The sequence below is a fragment of the Schistocerca gregaria genome, chromosome 2 (genome assembly GCF_023897955.1).
Source record: "Schistocerca gregaria isolate iqSchGreg1 chromosome 2, iqSchGreg1.2, whole genome shotgun sequence".
In the NCBI taxonomy this organism is placed as follows: domain Eukaryota; kingdom Metazoa; phylum Arthropoda; class Insecta; order Orthoptera; family Acrididae; genus Schistocerca; species Schistocerca gregaria.
In genome coordinates this window covers 93,873,042-93,892,876 of record NC_064921.1, presented here as the reverse complement: position 1 = coordinate 93,892,876, position 19,835 = coordinate 93,873,042, and the positions used below count along the sequence as shown (strand labels likewise).

The following is a 19,835-nucleotide window of genomic DNA, read 5'->3' as shown; positions in this document are numbered from 1 at the left end:
AAATTTACTGGTAACGTACAATACTCAAGGGTGTTCAGGGTGGAAGAGTAGAGCAGAGGAGTTTAAAAGGAAGAGGATTCAGGACAGGAAGGCTAATAGGACCTGAAGGAATAGGCGTAGTGCATGGTGATCGAAGATGTTGGAGGGAATGGTAAAAGGAGGTACGAGAGGAAGTCCTAGTCACATTTGCATTTCAGAGGATGGGTCACATCTGGAATATATTGGCGTTCAAAATAGTGGAAGGGTGCAATCCCCATGTCTGGATAGTTAGCAGTTTTAGTAATTTTAGTGTATTGTGAGCTTTTTGGTGAATGGTTAGTGGATGGGGCTTCCGTATTAGTCACCGACCAAGTGTTAGTTCATCGGGTTTTGTTGTGTTAATTATCCGGACAGATGGTCGTAAATGGTAAGGTAAAAGTTGTGGCGGCGGAAGCTGTGGGTGATTCGGCCGATAATTACTGCCAGGCTTTTGATGGATTGGATTTGAAGGAGCCACTGGCTACACCACGATATTAACTGATTGAGATGGAGGTGGAGGTATTATTGGGAGGGTAGGGTAGAATGCGAGGAACGCAGTGTCAGAAGGATACTGGAGGAAATGGGTAGGAGAAGATGGCTTTGGTATATCAGCGGTGTAGAAGACATACAAGAAAAGAGAGAGGACAGATCCTTTGGGGCACACCTGCTATGGGATGGAAGAAATGGGAGTTAATGTTGTTGATGGCGCATAATTGGATCTAACTGTCTATAATTTTGCCGGACCTCAACGCGAAAACACTCTGCGGGAATCGTGCCCAGTATCACGATATGTCAATCAGAGAGCAGTCGTCAGTGATGTTATTCCTGTTACACTTCAGTATTACTTTATTTTCTTCTAATTTAAGTTTCATTCTGATAGACATTCAGGCCATTATGTTTTAGCTTATCGTCCAGGAGCCACGATGAGCACGCCTATGCCACTGTTAACAGATAGTTAGTAAGTGGTTTCCATTCGTAGTGTGCATCTGTCTTTACATGTGGCCCAGGTGTAGCAGTTTGCTCCCAAGGTCTGTAAGGGTGTAACGGGTAGCAGTGCAGGTATTTTTATATGTGGATCCTCAATAGGAACTCACATTAGTGTGTTGCTCACTTTACTCCGCATCAAACAGTCTTCTCACAAACAAGTCGCTGCCCAGGAGAAAATAAACACCAAAAGCTTGCTCTTGCACCCATACTTGGAGGTACTAACAAACCTAACAACATACGACTTGTAATTTCTATAATTACACTACTGGAAATGGAAAAAAAGAACACATTGACACCGGTGTGTCAGACCCACCATACTTGCTCCGGACACTGCGAGAGGGCTGTACAAGCAATGATCACACGCACAGCACAACTGACACACCAGGAACCGCGGTGTTGGCCGTCGAATGGCGCTAGCTGCGCAGCATTTGTGCACCGCCGCCATCAGTGTCAGCCAGTTTGCTGTGGCATACGGAGCTCCATCGCAGTCTTTAACACTGGTAGCATGCCGCGACAGCGTGGACGTGAACCGTATGTGCAGTTGACGGACTTTGAGCGAGGGCGTATAGTAGGCATGCGGGAGGCCGGGTGGACGTACCGCCGAATTGCTCAACACGTGGGGCGTGAGGTCTCCACAGTACATCGATGTTGTCGCCAGTGGTCGGCGGAAGGTGCACGTGCCCGTCGACCTGGGACCGGACTGCAGCGACGCACGGATGCACGCCAAGACCGTAGGATCCTGCGCAGTGCCGTAGGGGACCGCACCGCCACTTCCCAGCAAATTAGGGACACTGTTGCTCCTGGGGTATCGGCGAGGACCATTCGCAACCGTCTCCATGAAGCTGGGCTACGGTCCCGCACACCGTTAGGCCGTCTTCCGCTCACGCCACAACATCGTGCAGCCCGCCTCCAGTGGTGCCGCGACAGGCGTGAATGGAGGGACGAATGGAGACGTGTCGTCTTCAGCGATGAGAGTCGCTTCTGCCTTGGTGCCAATGATGGTCGTATGCGTGTTTGACGCCGTGCAGGTGAGCGCCACAATCAGGACTGCATACGACCGAGGCACACAGGGCAACACCCGGCATCATGGTGTGGGGAGCGATCTCCTACACTGGCCGTACACCTCTGGTGATCGTCGAGGGGACACTGAATAGTGCACGGTACATCCAAACCGTCATCGAACCCATCGTTCTACCATTCCTAGACCGTCAAGGGAACTTGCTGTTCCAACAGGACAATGCACGTCCGCATGTATCCCGTGCCACCAAACGTGCTCTAGAAGGTGTAAGTCAACTACCCTGGCCAGCAAGATCTCCGGATGTGTCCCGCATTGAGCATGTTTGGGACTGGATGAAGCGTCGTCTCACGCGGTCTGCACCTCCAGCACGAACGCTGGTCCAACTGAGCCGCCAGGTGGAAACGGCATGGCAAGCCGTTCCACAGGACTACATCCAGCATCTCTACGATCGTCTCCATGGGAGAATAGCAGCCTGCGTTGCTGCGAAAGGTGGATATACACTGTACTAGTGCCGACATTGTGCATGCTCTGTTGCCTGTGTCTATGTGCCTGTCGTTCTGTCAGTGTGTTCATGTGATGTATCTGACCCCAGGAATGTGTCAATAAAGTTTCCCCTTCCTGGGACAATGAATTCAGGGTGTTCTTATTTCAATTTCCAGGAGTGTATTAATCTGCAAATGCGGCAAACACTGATGAGATGTTGTTACGTTCACTGTCCTCAGTCACTAATTCGACTGTAACATACTGTATTCTTAGAGTGTTTGTCAAGAGAAAATGTTTGTCACTAGAAAATTCGAAATGGTGTTCTGTACTGCGACGAATCGTGCAACGTCTACAGGTATCAGGCAATTCAGATTTCCTACAGGCAAATATCAGAGAGCAAAATTGTTACAGAACTGTAGGAGAGACAAACGGAAACAAACTACACATTCCAAGCAATGGGAGATACGTAAATTAACCGGTTAAAGTAATTATATTTGAAATATCGCGCGTCTGCTATACAATTCAAATTTCGAGTTGGAGAGAGGTAATGGAAGATGATTGTTAAAAGAAATGCGGTTCCTACAAATCCAGAAAAACCTGTCTCTTGTAAACGGAAATATCCACAAGCAAGGACAGTGACCAGCAGACATTAATGAAGTGAGATTTTCACCAGTGTGATCCAGTTTTCATGTCTCCTAGCTTCCGACAGAACCCATCTCATAACCATTCTTTAGGATGTTCAAAGTAATCTACTAGTGTATGATTGTTACCACCGCTTGTGCACCCTGAAACGATGTTAGTTTACGAAGTTGTTCAATTACTGGCGAGGAAATTGCGCCCTGGATTAAACTGCGGACGCTCATAAAATTATTCCTATTTTAAACTCTGCTGCATTGTAATTTCCGTTTTTGTTGTTTATCAATACTGTCCTGGCACGCATTGTGTCGAAAACATGGGCTTTTACAGCTTGTTAGTTTGTAATGGAGTCAGCGAAATCTTTCATATAAAGAAGAACTTGGAAGATATTAAACGTCGTGCCTGACACACTAATTAAATTTGTTATGCAAGTACAAGTACTGTTGCTGCAAGTGCAGCTTTGAGATACGGAATGATGTTAAGAATGAAACTTGAGTTTTATAGCTCAGTGCGTGCCATGGTTAAATAATCATTGATGAAAAGAAACAATTGCGTCTGTAACACTTGAGATTAATTGATATGCAGATGTACTGAAGAAAATGTGCTGCTAAAATAGATACTTATAAAGCCTACCTCTATCTAATTCTTTATTTCGACGGTGTTCATTGAGAAATAATGGAGAGTCATAATTACATTTTCATTCAATGAGGTGCTTGAAGAAGAACTGTATGATCAGCAAGATGAACTATGCAATACAACTGAATATACTATTATAAATTAGCAGTAGCACAGGAAGATACTGAAAGAAGAGATGAGGTTTTATATTTATGTGAGGTGCATCATTGGTAAAATGAACTAGGCAGAAATAGTAATTATCATTTGCATTTTATTAGGTGGTAGGCCTGTATACAAAACTGTTCGCTCTTCACACATTATGAAGTTACCTGCAATGCAGAGTAAGATTCAAACAACTGTACATCCAAACCAGATAAAGTACTTGGGAAGAGTGTTTGAATCAAATATAAATGGTCAAATGAAACTATAACTTGGTAACTCAACAATCCCAAAAAAGCTTTGGAACATCCTGAAGAAGACAACTGACTCCATTTCCATACACAATATAAAAATGGATGCACCTATTTTGTTTGTATGCATGTAGTAAATATAAACGTTCCACATCCCTTTCTAAAGCACTGGACCGATTTCAACCAAACTTACTGTCTGGAAAAGATAGCTGTGGGAGTAAGAATCACCTACCTTTCAAAGGGGTGAGGGTGGGGTTGAGAAAGCAGTGTCGATCACAAGGAGCAAATGTCCACATTTTAATCACCCAGTTTTCGAGGATGAGACCACTTAGTGCCTGACAACCAGTTTTGCACATAATTTCAAGCGAAAAGGAAAAAGTTTATTACTTACTACAATCACTGTTCATGTAGTTGTACTGCCACATCAGGTATAAAGTTTCAATTTACTTATTCTTCACTACTAACTGTATGCGCGAAATATTTTGCAGACTATTCAAGTACACAGCCTCAAATGTCAGCAAATACATTTCATAGTACAACACATAGTTCAGCAGATATGACGTCATAAACCCTACGATGAGTGAAAAATTGCAGAATCATGCCTGACATTTAATTTTATTACGTATTTTCTACTAAATCTGTTCCCAGCACATTTTGCACATGGAATCCACATATGCCGCCAAGTGTACCAACAAAAATATGTAATTGTTCGACGCACATTTCAGGTAAAACGACTCATAAACGATGAGAACATGAAAATGAAACTACAGGGTAGGAGAATTATGTGTACAAATAAGTTTGACATATATTAAATGTATGTGAAATAGATTTGGCAAGTGTGTACTCAGTCAAATCAATGGGTGGGGTGGGTGTGTTAACGTGTTTAGAGAATGGGGAAGGAGGAGATAGATAGACAGGGGGAAGGAGGAGATGGACAGAGGAAGGAAATGGGAGGACATGAGTAGAAGGCCGTTGAGCATTGAGATTGTGTGGGATGGTACAGACAGGGAGAGACGTAAGTGGAGGTGGACAGAGGGTGGAGAAGCTGGCCATGAGCCGGGAGAGGAGTTGGAGGAGGTGGAGAGTGGGCAAGTACCATTTATAGAGGGGGGAAACGAGAAGGTGAAGAGAGAAAAGAAACAGGAGAAGGTGAACATAGAGAGGTGGTGAGACGGACAGCCAGAGGGTAGAGGAGAAGTTGGACTTAGAGAATGACAGGAGATGGATAGAGAAAGGAGGAGGTGGACATGAGCAGGAAGAGGGGAAGGGGAATGTAGAGAGAGGGCAAGAGACATGAATGAAGAGAGGGGGAACAGGTAATGGACAGAGGAAGGAAACAGGAGGAAATGGATACACAGAGGTGAGTAGATGAGCAGCAGGAAGGTGGAGACGAAGACAGACACCGAGAGAGGTAGGAATAGATGGGTAGAGAGAGGAGAGTGTGGAGATGGACTGGGAGAGGCGTAGTAGCACATGCAGAAGACGGAGGAGGAACGATTGGTTGGACAGAGGAAGGAAAGAGGAGGAGATGGATAGACAAAAGATGAGAGATGAACAGTGAGAGGTTGGAGGAGGTGACAGATAGGGGAGTGGTAGGAGGAGGTAGACACAGAGAGGAGGGGGTGTATATGGGTAGGGAGAGACGTATCAGGAGATGGAGAGAGGGCAAGAGAGATAGATAGAAAGACGGGATAAAAGAAGGTGGATAGGGAGAGCATACAGTAGGAGGTGTATGGAGAGAGGTGGGGAGAAGAACAACTGGAGAATGGAGAAGAAAATCACATAGGGAGTGGTAGGAGGAGATGGGCAGAGAGAGGAGGGGGTGGATATGGTTATTGAGAGGAGTAGGAGGACGTGGAGAGGGGCAAGAGGAGATGATAGGTAGGGGGAATGAGGAAATGGATAGAGGGAGGAAATGAGAGGAGATGGACAGAGGAGTCTAGATGAACAGTGAGAGGGTGGAGGACGAGACAGACAGGGAGGGTGTTAGGAGGAGGTGGACAGAGAGAGTAAAGGGTGGACATGGGCATAGAGAGGGAAATGAGGACGTTGAGAGGGCAAGAAGTTACATATAACGAGAGCTGGAAGAAGGAGATGGACTAATAGAACATTGGTATAAACATGTCCCCATTCCATACTGGGTAGTCAGTTAATATTTGTATAATCCAGGTGTAATACTAAAGTGTGTTTCAACTATATGGGTGTTAGCAATAGCATGTGGGGAAATACTGGCTGCCCTTCCTGCTGCCACCCTGTACCCCCCCCCCCCAGGATGGAATCAGTGGTTTAAAATATCTGTGACACGTGTAATTGAGGCGGAACGTGGGGATGTGGAAAACCGCCTAAAACCACATCAAGGCTGGCCAGCACACCTGCCCTCGTCGTTAATCCGCCAGGCGGATTCGATCTGGGACTGGCGCGTCTACCTGAGTCCAGGAAGCAGCCCATTAACGCGCTTGGCTACCCTGGCGGGTGATTAAATTTATATGGTCATTCCATTTTAAATCACTCCTAATGCCAGATAATTTATGGAATTAACTACTACAAGATGCTGACCTGCTATATTGTAGCTAAATGGTAAACTATCTTTCTTTCTATGTATTCGCAGCACATTACACTAGTCTACACTGAGATTCAATTGCCATTTCCTGCTCAATGCATCAATTCGTTGCAGATCCTCCTGCATTTCAGTACAATTTTCCATTATTACAACCTCTCGATATACGAGTACTACAGCATCATCCGCAAAAAGCCTCAGTGAACTTTCAATGTTATCAACAAGGTCATTTATATGTATTGTGAATAGCAACGGTCCTACGACACTCCCCTGCGGCAAGACTGAAAATGTCAGATGTCACAGTAAAGGCGAATACTTTCCATCATAACACAGTTTCACTTATGGACGTGGAATCTATAGCCAAACGTCAAGGAGGGCGTGGACCTCTACAGGTTCCAAGCTTGTTCGATACAAAGCTTAATCTGAGCATTTTAGAATACATGAGAGTTACTAAGGCTAGAAACTTTTGAATCATGATGTGGCTACAGCATTATAATTTACAGCATTAGAACAACGTCTTTTAACGATGCAATAATCACAAGTTGGTTTATTAATCATGTTAATCAGTGATATGAATATTGGTAAGTAGAAATGAAGTAGACACTATTTCTACATCAATGCAGACAAGATGATGTATTCGAGACAGATGCTGAAGTGCTTTAGAAATTTGTGTTTGGGAAGTGAGAATAAGTGGAAACCAATTGTTGTGTTCATAGATCCGCGTAGTCAATGCGTACACAACTTTCCAAATAGAGCGCGCCCCGCTAAGCACAACAGCGCAGGCGCAGCGCTCGTCCGTCTCCACACTACGAGATGGCGCTGCCATAGAGACGGACCAAATTCTGCTTCCGCCGATCCACGTATTAATATGTAACACAGCCAATGAGATTGCTGCTAATGTAGAACCTTTTCTTCTCGCGTATCACACTCGCACAGTGATACCTGAACGCGCGAGGTATTATAACGAGTTTTCAGACCTCCGGTTAGTCAGTCTGTACCAGTCTGCATTAGTCTGCATTAGTCTGTAGTCAAGTTTCAGTCTGCGCCTAATAACATTATCATATTCTTGTACATAGCCCTGAAGATAAATGTATAGACACTTTGTCAAGTATCAGAGATATGGCAGAGTAAGATTAACGTACCAAGACCAAAGGAACTTCAGATTGTCAATTGTAAATAGCATCCAGAATGAAGTTGGGTTAGGTTTATGATTCTTATTATTTTTATAAATGTGTGTGAAAATTAATCAATTTCTGTTTAAAGTTGGTCACCGTCAATTTGCTACTCTAAGCGTGCAAGTGGCATTTCTATTGTCTGACCTAACGGCGGAAGATAAACACGCCACGATAAGACCACGAGACACATTGCTGACACTCGTCTACTTCGTTAGAGCCACAAGTCAAGTAATCTGATGGTGTGGGTACCGAAGGTCCTACAGTACGCACACCACACCAATACAAGCTGGAATTCAGCTCTCTGTTACTACGGCTCTGAAATTGATCGAGGAACTGTGTTCCAAGCACTTAACTGACTGTCTGCTAACTACTAGGCTATGCACTGATTTTATAGGAAATTTCTTTTCACAAGTCTGTTTAACTGGTGTTATTCATATGACACCAGTAAGTGTGAGATATGTAATCCACATGTTAAGAACTGCACAGTACTCATATTTAACTAAGCTCGATGATGAAGACGATTACTTAGATTTTTATTCCAAATCAAGAAAAACAAAGGCTTTAGCCTCAGACCCAGTAAGTATTAACGTTGCTGAGCTGTTAGGACCATATTGTTTGTCTGGGTGGGTGGTGCAAACAGTTGGCAGAAGTTACATGTGACACATGTATTAAATCAGTTTACTCTGAACAACATTCAGGGTAGCTTCCACCTCAGTAGACAACAACTGCAAATCAGTGGTCCTTACGCATCCAACAAAGGCTGCATTTAGTGTTATACGTCAGGACGAAGAGGTATTCCAGAAAATCAGTTATGTACCACTGAAGCACGAGAATATGTTTCACCATTTGCTTGCGCTGTATCTCAGCTGTAGTGGATGTGTGAATTGTCAATTTTGAACTGAGCATGAGGTTGTGGAGCTGCTTCTCAAGATTTTTTTTGTCAATGAGACTAGCAATTTTTGTCATTGATTTAACTATACATTTCACTATTAAAGCAATAATCTATGCAAGTAAAAGTCTGTTTAAGTGAACAAGTGCTGCTGTTCAGCAATAATGTAGTGCAGTTGTATGTTAACCTGATATTTATTTCCTTTTTGTGCTAAGCAAGCCACCTTCTATAGATCTCACTTTTTTATAATTTAGTTTAGAAATGTACATCTCTTGTTTGTTTTTTGTGACAGCCTTCAGGACATTGATTTGTTTGATTTGCTGTTTATTATTCTGGTGGTTGACTTTTGGCCACAAACATTTTTCTTAATTAAGATGGTAGTAAAGCCACAACACCATCTTTTACAACTTGTGTAGGTTAATTTTGTAATTGTAATTGCAAAGAAACTCTTATTATGAGCAGACACGATCCGCTTCATTCTAAAGCCTCTTCAGTGGTCACTACAACAATTTTTTTTCTCTTATAATGTTGGTCGCTAGGATCATGACCATTTCCCATGCTTTACTTGGTACTATTAACATTTTAATTCTTGTCGTTATTCACGTATTTTTTCCGGGTCAGTCTCTCTGTTCTTCCATGTGTATGTAAAGGGTTTTCAGTACTCAGTACTTTAACTGCCCTAAATATACCCACATTTCTGTCTTGAGAAGAACCACTGTCACCCTGCCAGCTCGTATGTTTTGCTTTGCTATTCGGGATGCGTTCGTCTTTTTTCGTTTCTTATTCTGTCTTTGCTGCAACTGTTTTACGTCACTACAGGGTTGTTCCTCAGCTTTGGCCAGTACATATCAGAAAAAGATATTGTTATTTATAGTTTCAGCTAAGTGCAAAGTGTGCGTCATGCAATGTATGATACAGTTCGTATTTTTCATGTATAACTTTTTAATTTCACTTGCAATCCAACATAACTGAGCTAATGACAATGCTCTTTGAACTGCACGTTAATTGTTTGCGGTCCGTACATTGACATGCTTAGGTAAATATTGTAAATCTAATAATCTTTTGCCTAAATATGTTAATGTAACGATCAGAAACAGCATCTCGAAGATCAAAGTCATTAGCTCAGATACACTGAATTGCAAGTGAAATACACAAAAAACGCCCACTCGACCATAAATTATAAGATGCACATTTACACTTAGCTGGTGTTATAAATAATAGCACCTTCTCTTCTATGTACTGGACAACGTTGATTAATACGCTCTGTCATACCATAGAACAGTTAAAGTAAACATAGAAAGTGAATTTATTTAATGCAATGAATGTGCTCTGTGCTAAGAACGAGGAAGAACACGAAGAATAAGGTAGACAGCTAGAAACGACAAGAACTAAAACCGTTAGTAGCAGTAAGTAAAGCATGTGAACTGTTTTAATGATCATAGATCACAAAGTTGCATGAGGAAAAAAAAATTGCTACAGTGACCACTCAAGGTGATTTAGAATAAAGCGAAATGCGCCAGGTATTAATAAGAAGAACATTACAGTTGCAAAAGAGGGTAATTAACCTACACAACTTTTATATCTGGAACAGCGGAAAAAAGCGTCCGAAAAACAAAGAAGGCAACATGTACACTATAGTACATTGAAACTCAGCCATTGCAGACTGAAAACTGGAAGGTTGGTTCATCTCACGTGTTTGTAATGTAACTCGTGATTTAGGACATTTTTTTAGTCTATGATCAATTCACTCACTCCAATCATACATAAAATTTTTCTGAGTAAATTTTTATGATCTACACAATCCACGATCGCAGGACATGTCAAGATTACACTCCCACCAGGCTAATTTCGGTTTTTAGGTCTTTCACAACCGAGTTTTGGAGATCATATACTGATTTCTCTGCAAAGTGTCCGTCATGGGAGCCAAACTGAGGAGCTGTTAAATCATTATTTTCAGGAAAGTGGTTCAATATACTTTTGTTAGTTATCTCCTCAAAAATATTTTGGAAAGCAGGGAACGGTGAAATGGGTGTATTATTAAAGGTCACATACTTATCTCTAATTTTTGAATGGCTGTTATCACTGCTTCTTTCAGGAAAAAATGCTTGCCTTATTTTTGATAAGATAGTTAAAGGGGACTGCTATCAAGTCACCAAACATAGTTTCAGTAGGCCTACTTTGGCCAAAACATAGGCAGATGAATTATTGCTTTTCATTGACATAATGAGATGTGCAACCTCTCTAACAGTTGTCTTGGCCGAACTGATTTCTGCTGGTGTATTATGCAATGTATGTGAAAGTAAATCCATTAGTTCTGCTATTCGTGGGTTATTTTTTGTCCCTGCGTGTTCTATTCCGTCATCCTGGCGCAAGATACTTCACGTAAGTTTCGATCCTCTTGACATATAAATGTACTTCTTAGGCCATGGTCTATATATCTGAAGACATTTCAAACCTTATGGAATGTATTTTGGGAATGAAGATTGTGTAGTAATTAATATTTCAGAAACTTTTTCGAAAGTACATAAAAATCTTGTAAGTGTGTAACCATGAACAAAAATACAAAATAAATTTGTTGTTTGCTTCTTGTAACATTTACTATTTTTAACTAGCTTATCCTCTCCCCCCCCACCCCCACCCCGCCACTACGTTCTGCAGAAACGTATTTTTCTATGAATATAAATTTATGTACGGATAGACTGACTGACACATAAAATTAACCGCCGATGTCTTGTACTTACGGATATTTCTGCTTACACATTTGTACAGAAGTCTATGAGATTAAACTGGACCAATTAGCGTCTTACGTGAAGATAAATAAAACTATTACATTCTAGCTTTCCTGTCTTTCAGCCTTCTCATTATCCTTAACTACTATGTATACTGCAGAAACCTAGTTCTCATATCTTCCATGATCATAACGTGACGTTATAAGTTTCAGTGCACTTTAGTTATAAATGCGCTCCTTAGGTCTAGTTACCCTAATTAGCTGAAGTACATCTGAACCATGTTCAGTGAATTTTGCTCTACGTAGGTAGTTTGTTCGGAAGTAGACCGTGTGTCTGAATTTGATTTCTAATTCATTATTGTACATAAGATGCATTCATTTGCACTTGCGGTATTGTCTGCAATGCTGGTTCCTCCCCCCTCTCACCCGGCCCTCCGTCTTCCGCCCCCAACACTCCCTATCCCATCTTTCACACTGTTTAGTGTCATGTAAGTAAGGAACTAAAATTTTTGCATGATTAAACTATGAAGCAACTTACACTTTGTGATCAAAAGTATCTGGGTATCTGGCTAAAGGTGACTTACAAGTTCGGGGCGCCCTCCATCGGTAGTGTTGGAATTCAGTATGGTGTTTGCCCAACCTTAGCCTTGATGACAGCTTCCAGCCTCGCAGGCATGCGTTCAGTCAGGTGCTGGAAGGTTTCTTGGGGATTGACAGCCCATTCTTCACGGAGTGCTGCACTGAGGACGGGTATCGATGGCGGTCAATGAGGCCTGGCTCGAAGTAGGCGTTCTAAAACATTCCACAGGTGTTCTACACGATTCAGGTCAGGACTCTGTGCAGGCCAGTCCATTACAGACAGGAATGTTATTGTCGTGTAACCACTCCGCCACAGGTCGTGCATTATGAACAGGTGCTCGATCGTGTTGAAAGATAGAATCAATTGCTATTTAACAGTGGGAAGGAAGAAGTTGATAAATACACTAATGTATGCTGGTGCTGTGATAGCGCCACGCAAAACAACAAGAGGTGCAAGCCCCCTGCATGAAACACACGACCACATCATAACACCACCGGTCCCGAATCTTACTGTTGGCACTACACACGATGGCAGATGACGTTCATCGGGCATTCGCCATACCCACAGCCTGCCATCGGATCGCCACATTGTGTACCGTTATTCGTCACTCCACACAACATTTTTCCACTGTTCAGTTGTCCAATCTTTACGCTCCTTACACCTAGCGAGGCGTCGTTTGACGTCTACCGGCCTGATATGTGGCTTATAAGCAGCCACTCGATCCTAAATTCCAAGTTTCCTCACATGCCGCCTAACTGATATAGTACTTGCTGTGGATCCTGATGGAGTCTGGAAATACACATTTCTAGAAACGATCGCAAAACACAGAGTAAGGTTCCACCGAGACTCGAACTCGGAACGCTGGATTCAAAGTCCAGAGCGCTAACCATTACACCATGGAACCGGGTGCCTCTAGCGGACTCCTGTGTGATGGTCTGGATAGATGTCTGCTTATTACACATTACTATCCTCTTTAACTGTCGGCGGTCTCTGTCAGTCAACAGAAGAGGTCGGCCTGTACTCTTTTGTTCTGTATGTGTCGTTTCACGTTTCCACTTCACTATCACATCGGAAATAGTGGAACTAGAATTGTACGACGTATGATACAAGTGACACCCAGTCATCTGACCACGTTCAAAGTCCGTGAGTTTCGCCGTGCACCCCATTCTGCTCTCTGACGATTTTAAATGACTACTAAGGTCGCTGAAATGGAGTACCTGGCAGTAGGTGGCAGCGCAATGCACCTAACATGAAAAACGTATGTTTTTGAGGATGCCTGGACACTTTTGATCACGTAGTGTATGTTGTCTTGAAATGTTTGTCTTATAAATGGATGTGTTTTTAGCACATATCCTTGTATTCAGTTATTCTGCCAAGAATACACACTGACTCGACAAAAGTATGGGACACTTCCTAATTCAGTTTCGTCCCCTTTTGTCCAGCGTAGTGTAGCATCTCGACGTGGCATGGACGCAGGTCGCTGAAAGTCCACTGCAGAATGATTGAGCCACGCTGCATCTATAACCGCCCATAAATGCGAAAATATTGCCGGTGGAGGATTTGTGTGCGTGACCTCTCGATTATGTCCCATAAGCGGTCTATGAGATTCACGTCGGGCGATCTGGCTAGCCTGATCATTCCTCCGAACTGTTCAAAATGTTCTTGAAACCAATCGCGAACAACTGTGCCCCGGTGAAATGGTGTATTGTCGTCCATAAATATTCCATCATTGTTTAGGATCAAGAAATCAGTGAATGGCTGCAGATCATCTCCAGGTAGCCGAACATAATCATTTTCAGTCATTGATCGGTATGGTTGGACCAGAGGACCCAGTTCCTTCTAAGTAAACACAGCCCAAAGTATGGAGTCATCACCATGTTGCACAGTTTCTTGTTGACATTTGTGACCAAGGCCTCGTTGTGTCAGCGCTACACGCAAACACTACCATCAGCTCTTACCAACTGGAATCGGATCTCATTTCACCAGGTCACGGTTTTGCAGTCGTCTAGGGTGCTACCGATATGGTTATTATCTCAGGAGAGGCACTGCCGACAATGTCAGCTGTTAGCAAAGACACTCGCGTTGGTCGTCTGGTGCCATAGCCCATTAACGCAAGATTTGGCCGCACTCTCCTAAACGATACATTCGTCAAATGTTCCACTTTTTTCACTTGCAGTTTTACGTGACATTCATATACTTCTGGATGTTTAGTTATTTGTAGTGTACGCTTCATGACTCATTATTGCAGTTTTGTTCAAAATGTTACGTTATTATGTAACATTGGACAGTAAAAGTGTTGCTGTATTCTTTACTGATACTTTCGTAATGATACGGCGCCACCCAGTATTTCTGACACGGCAGTTGCACTTCCTGCCCTTTTAGCCAGAGGGCACGCGCCGCTCCATGCGGCAATTTCAGGGCTGTGCGCGAGTGTGAAAGGGAGAGTTCGCTGTAGGAAGACGTCGGGCAAGGAAGTCTGAGAACAGCCGTGGCCACGTGAAAGCGGCCACGCCCATGTTGACGCTGACAGGAGTGAACTGTCTAGAAACGGCGAGAGATGGGCACATGATTCGCCGGAGCACCAGGCGTGTTGTCGGCTTGGAAGGTCGTGGCGCGGGGGAACAAATACAGCACCGTCCTGTGAATACGTGGTGTGGTGTGCGTACTGTAAGACCTTCGGTACACACACCACCACATTATTTGACTCGTCACTCTAGCGAAGTAGGCTAGTGTCAGCAATATGTCTCGTGGTGTGTTTATCTTCTGCCGTTAGGTCAGACGATAGAAATGCCACTTGCACGCGCTAGAGTAGCACATTGACGATGACCAACATTAAACAGAACATGATGAATTTTCACACACATTTATTACAATAATAACAAGCATATACCTTACTTAACTTGATTCGGGATGCTATTTACAATTGACAATCTGAAGTTCCTTTCGTCTTGGTACGTTAATCTTATTCTCATATATCTCTGGTACTTGATAAAGTGTCTATACATTTCTCTTCATGGCTATGTACAGGAATATGATAATCTTATTAGCTGCAGACTGAAACTTGACTATAGACTGGTACAATGTAGACTGGTACAGACAGTTGCAGATAAATGCGGACTAAGGCAGACTAACTAATCGGAGGTCTGTACACTCATTATAATACCTCGCGCGTTCAGGTATCACTGCGCGAGTGTGATCCGCGAGGAGAAAAGGTTACTCGTTAGCAGCAATCTCATTGGCTGCGTTACATGTTAATACGCGGATCGGCGGAAGCAGTATTTGGTCCGTCTCTAAGACAGCGCCATCTCGTAGTGCGGAGACGGACGAGTGCTGCGCCGGTGCTGTTGTGGTTAGCGGGGTGCACTCTATTTGGAAAGTTGTGTATGCGCTGACTACGCGGAACTATGTACACAACAACTACCTTCATCCTCTCAGTCGGTTCGAATAAATGACTAGCTTCTGTTTATAACTGTTGTAAACGTATGTACGTTATGCTGAGCTCATAATGGACAACTGATCGTGCATCAGCGCATTAGCGACTGTTCATGGCAGCTTATTCTTTAACTGGTGTAATGAATTGTACTGTTTGAACCTTGGCATTGCATTGGGGAATATGTTAATTCCTACTCTCTTAATGTATCAGTGTGTGGGTTTACATATATGTACTGTGAATGTTGGACTGTAGTCATACTTCCTCTCACGTTTGGCCTTTATTGTGAGCGGGCTAAGACGGCCACGTTTTCTGTTCGTGTTTTATGATTGGACAGTGAGTCGTGTGATGTTTAATAGGAAGTCAGTTACTTGGAAGTCTATGTGCAGTAGAGTGTTATAAGGGTACTCTATTGATACATGCGTAGTTTCTTTACCACGCGATGGAGTTTGCATTTATATTGTTCTCTTGTTGTAGAGTTTTCAACTGTTATTATTGCGAACTATGTTAAGCTGGCAAGGGACCTGTGTACACCAGGGGATTTTGTTCCAGCTGCTGTTCCTGAACATGTTGTATACGTCAGACGTCACTGCTCAGGCACTCGTATTTTAGACAGCCTGCCGTGAAATAATTTGCCTTTGTCATGTTGTTAAAAGTTTGCAAGTGTAAGAAATCATTTTAAAGTAAAATTTTTACGTTCACCTTATGTTTCCATTGTAATGTTCCTGTAAAAGACTGCTGTCAATATCATATTGCCTTTTTTATACTTAATTTTCAACAGTTGTAGAGTTTAGTAAATTCTGACCAGCTTTGGTTAAAGTTACTATGGCACTATTGTTGTTCAATATTATGTTGGATCCCAACCACTGTACAAGTCAATTCAAATAATTCAGTAACATGTGACTATCTCTTTGTTTGTTATAAATTTTCATGGCTGTTTAATTAAACGGACTATCCTTCTCTGTAAACACCTCTAAAGCAACCTATACTCAAGTTGTTTAAGTAAGTAGTGAGGGGGTAGCTAAATAAGATTTTGACTCTTTTGGTTGTTGTTCAAAACCTTTTGTTTTATATCTCATAGAATGTGTAACACTTGTTAGTCGTTTAGATTGTAATTTTATAGCTGAGTTTTGTTTCGGGTAAATTTCTAAAGGCCAATGGCCCTTGCTGTTTTGAAAATTTTAAGTACAAATATCAGTATACATAGTTTACTCCTATGTTCTGAGAAACAACATATGTTGTATTTGGAACTGATGTTACTAAATAAAATTGTTTAATGTTGTTTGATGAGTTGGGCCCAGTGACTTTCCAAACCCAGATCCTTGTATCTTACAAGCATGTGCCACTGAAAAGGTCAAGTATTTTATCGAATAGGACTTCATTATATTCAAATTTAATAGGTTTAATTATTGATCACCTTGTGACGTATGAGGTTTATTTTCAGTTTCTTGGAGCTTGGTTGATGACACTTCGAGTTCATTACAGAAATAGGACTTTTGCATTTTTTAGGCTTTTGGTTGGTTTATGCCTTCTTGTACTTCACTACAGGAACGAATAATGACTTACATAACTAATTTTATCATATTTTTTCTGTTCATGTATTGTTAGAAAGTGATTTCTTTTCAAGATTTGACTTGGAATCTTGAACCAATTTACTGTAACTCGCTTCTACATTTGGATAGTAAAACATTTCTAAGCATGTGATTTTACTAGGTTATACTTGACTTCAGATCGTGCTTTATCTCTGTATGTTTTATTAGTGCTCAATTTTTTGTATTATATTTGTATGGAATTATATGAAAAGAATCTGACGCCTTAGTATATGTATTTCTGATGACAACAACTTGGGAAAAACTTGCGTTGAACGTGGCCCTTTCACTGTTGTATTTTTATACGAACTTACGACATAATATTAGATAGAAATGGTTCTATGTTACTATTCACTTGCATAGTCTTTGTCTGTATGATCTTTCGTCTGTTTACCTGCAGGCTCCTTCGATGCTATCTATGTGTATCGCCGGTCAGTCTATGACACGCACACACACGCGCGCGCACACAAACACACACACACACACACACACACACACACACACACACACACATTGCTCTACTACTGAGAACTGATGATTATTCTTTTATGCATTATGGCTTTGTTCAAGAATTGTTTAGGATCTGAAGACACGTGTGACATATGATGTGACTGATCTTTCGTTAGTATCTGAGGTCGGAAAATTTCATAGTACCTCATATTATGCTTTCTTCTGTTCCATCGTGGTACGACTAATATGATAATGGTTCAAATGGCTCTGAGCACTGAGGGACTCAACTTCTCAGGTCATTAGACCCCTGTAACTTAGAACTAGTTAAACCTAACCTAACCTAAGGACATCACACACATCCATGCCGAGGCAGGATTCGAACCTGAGACCTTAGCGGTCTTGCGGTTCCTGACTGCAGCGCCTAGAACCAAATGATAATGTCAAGTGACATAACCGGTCGTAAGAACTAATATCAGACAGCATTGTGTCACGTAGCTCCAAGTATACAGAAGCTGTTAAAGTCAACTGAAAAATAAATTAGAAATAATATTGTGACACTTAATGTAAATGGGGTTAATTTGGGTCATCCGTCTCATCGGATTGGGCAAGGACGGGGAAGGAAATCGGCTGTGCCCTTTCAAAGAAACCATCCTGGCATCTGCCTGGAGCGATTTAGGAAAATCACGGAAAACCTAAATCAGGATGGCCGGACGCTCAATGTAAACATTTTGCGTGTTTTTTTATGTATGTGTTGCATTTTTTATGAGTGATACGGACGATTTAGATGTGTAAAGACGTGGAGATACTGTATGTTTCACCACTAATACTTACATTTGACAGGTATTTTAGATTCTTAGTAGACAATTTTCCACTTCATATATATATTGAAGAAGTTTCGTATTTTTAACAAATATTTCAAACAATTAAGACGTGGAAACACTGTAAGTCATAACAGCAAAATATCTTTACGCATATTTTGCAGGCATTTTAGGTTTACTGTTGGTAGACAATGTATCATGTGAGATAACAATGTATTTGAGAAGTATGTGCCTGTATACATGTTCATATTGTTCTCTCCTCAAGGACTTCATTTGTAGTTTTTATTTATCTTATCAACTATACACACTAGAAGTTGCATAGACAACTATCCCTTATTGCATGAAAAGTAATAAAACAATACATCATATAAGATAGTAAAACAGGAATAATTATCTGGTTAGCCTGTAGATATCCATATCTTGTACGATGAAACGTAAGCATGCAGCTGTAATTCCATAACTTAAAGTGACCATTGCTACTTGTGTGTGTGTGTGTGTGTGTGTGTGTGTGTGTGTGTGTGTGTGTGAGTGTGTGTGTGGTTCAAAAAATGACTCTGAGCACTATGGGACTTAACTTGTAAGGTCATAAGTCCCCTTGAACTTAGAACTACGTAAACCTAACTAACCTAAGGACGTCACACACATCCACACCTGAGGCAGGATTCGAACCTTCGATTGTAGCGGTGACGCGGTTCCAGACTGAAGCTCCTAGAACCACACGTCCACACCAGCTGGACGTGTGCGGGTTTGTGTGTATTTTGCTGATGATGCTCATCATCAAACATTTTAGACATGTAAATACTGGAAGTTACACCAATATTGTCGATATCTTTAGGTAAATAATTCCGGCCATTCGGATACTCTTTAACATGGCGCCAGTTATCATAGTTCAGGTCATTTTGATGCTTTGGAAGATGGACTAGAAGTTGCTCTGGGAGTACATACTGGTTGGCTATTTTGTTTAATGCCTGGTAAAATGTTACACTGCCATTGGACATTTTCTCTTAATGACCACTAAAATATTGGTTTCTGACTGGAGAAGAGGAGTTGGAAAGAGGTGCTAGGAGAAGGAGATGGAGGAGTATGATGACATCAAACATTTATAGTCAAAGGTTAATGACTTGCCCCCTGCTTGTGAGCAACCTGCAGTGATGTCATTGGCACAGTATATATAGCTGTGCTGAAAGCCTCACTGCTACACTACTTGTGACATTCACAAGGTCATACAGCCTGAGTCAGTTCGACATGAATCAAGTCTGAAAGCAGTGACACAGATGAATACTTTTTGGGAACTATTTCATGATGCTTAAGGTGCCACTCGTCGAATTAGCGAGTCTGAAAGAAGGGTTCCAAAGTATCAATCAGGAAAAGTGCACTTGCTAGAATAGCATACAAGCCTTTCTATCAGATTTCAAAGACTTAGAAGCATTTGCGACGACTTTGAGAGTACAA

General features: G+C 42.0%; 1 non-coding gene across 1 annotated transcript; it reads right to left on the bottom strand.

The window, feature by feature from the left end:
* Positions 1-12,928: 12,928 nt before the first annotated feature.
* On the bottom strand, positions 12,929-13,000 carry Trnaq-uug (transfer RNA glutamine (anticodon UUG)). Its single transcript has one exon. It is a non-coding gene; the product is annotated as a tRNA-Gln (tRNA).
* Positions 13,001-19,835: the final 6,835 nt, after the last annotated feature.